Below are 860 nucleotides of genomic sequence, written 5' to 3' on the forward strand. Positions count from 1 at the left end.
TGTGTTTGTTGTCTGTCAGAGCGAGATCGGAATCGACTTTTTAGCGCCTTGTCAAATTAAACCACAATCTCACGACAATATACTTGTTTCAGCTCAACTTTGCATCAGCCTTGCAAATTAGGCAGGAGAGGAAAAGCTTCAATGTTAATTTCAGCCTCGCGTCCTCGTCCTCGTCGACGCTGACGTTTCTTTTCTAATTGACCCTGGGTCAAATGGGCCCGAGATAATATTTTGTTAAAATATTCTCATTTCCTGGGGAGTCGCATTTCCATATAACTTCACCTCATGCTTTATTTATGACTTTCTTTACAATTACCATGCAAACGACATCTTAACTGTCTCCTTCTCCCCCCAACATAGAACAGTTTAGTAAATATCAAACTGTATCCATTATTAATAAATCTACAGTCTAAAACCCCTCTTATAAGTACTTGAATTATTTAAGTATTCACAGGCCTATGGTGGGTTATAGCACCCTCAATGTAAGGTTACAAAATAAATTACTGTATATTCAAGTTAGAGGGCTACTAAGGAGATACATCAACCTGGACTGCTTTCAACCAATGAAAGTAGCTGTTAATTTACACGTCTGGCTCACACCCTGTCAAGACTTGGTAAACTTCACGCCGTAGTTGTTGGTGTTTACTTTGCTCTCTCAGCAGGTGTGAGCCCCTGTTGTTCAGAGATCATCTATTGCCCCTTTACTCAAACTCACAGGAATCCCATCATCTCAGGAATCCCATCATCTGCGCCTCCAGCAAGCTGTTTCTCTCATCAGCATCTGCTTGTGAGCGGCAGTCTCACATGTGATCCCCTCACCTATAATAAATCTTAACAGGGTGGAGAACAAAACCATCCCC

At 41.5% G+C, this 860-nt stretch overlaps 1 long non-coding RNA gene across 1 annotated transcript in view; it reads right to left on the bottom strand.

The window, feature by feature from the left end:
* Nucleotides 1–860, bottom strand: part of LOC107585798 (uncharacterized) — a 52501-nt gene that overhangs the window by 51439 nt on the left and 202 nt on the right. The gene's annotated exons all lie outside the window — the stretch shown is intronic.

The sequence above is a fragment of the Sinocyclocheilus grahami genome, unplaced genomic scaffold (genome assembly GCF_001515645.1).
Source record: "Sinocyclocheilus grahami isolate Dianchi unplaced genomic scaffold, SAMN03320097.WGS_v1.1 scaffold74.1, whole genome shotgun sequence".
Taxonomy (NCBI): Eukaryota; Metazoa; Chordata; class Actinopteri; order Cypriniformes; family Cyprinidae; genus Sinocyclocheilus; species Sinocyclocheilus grahami.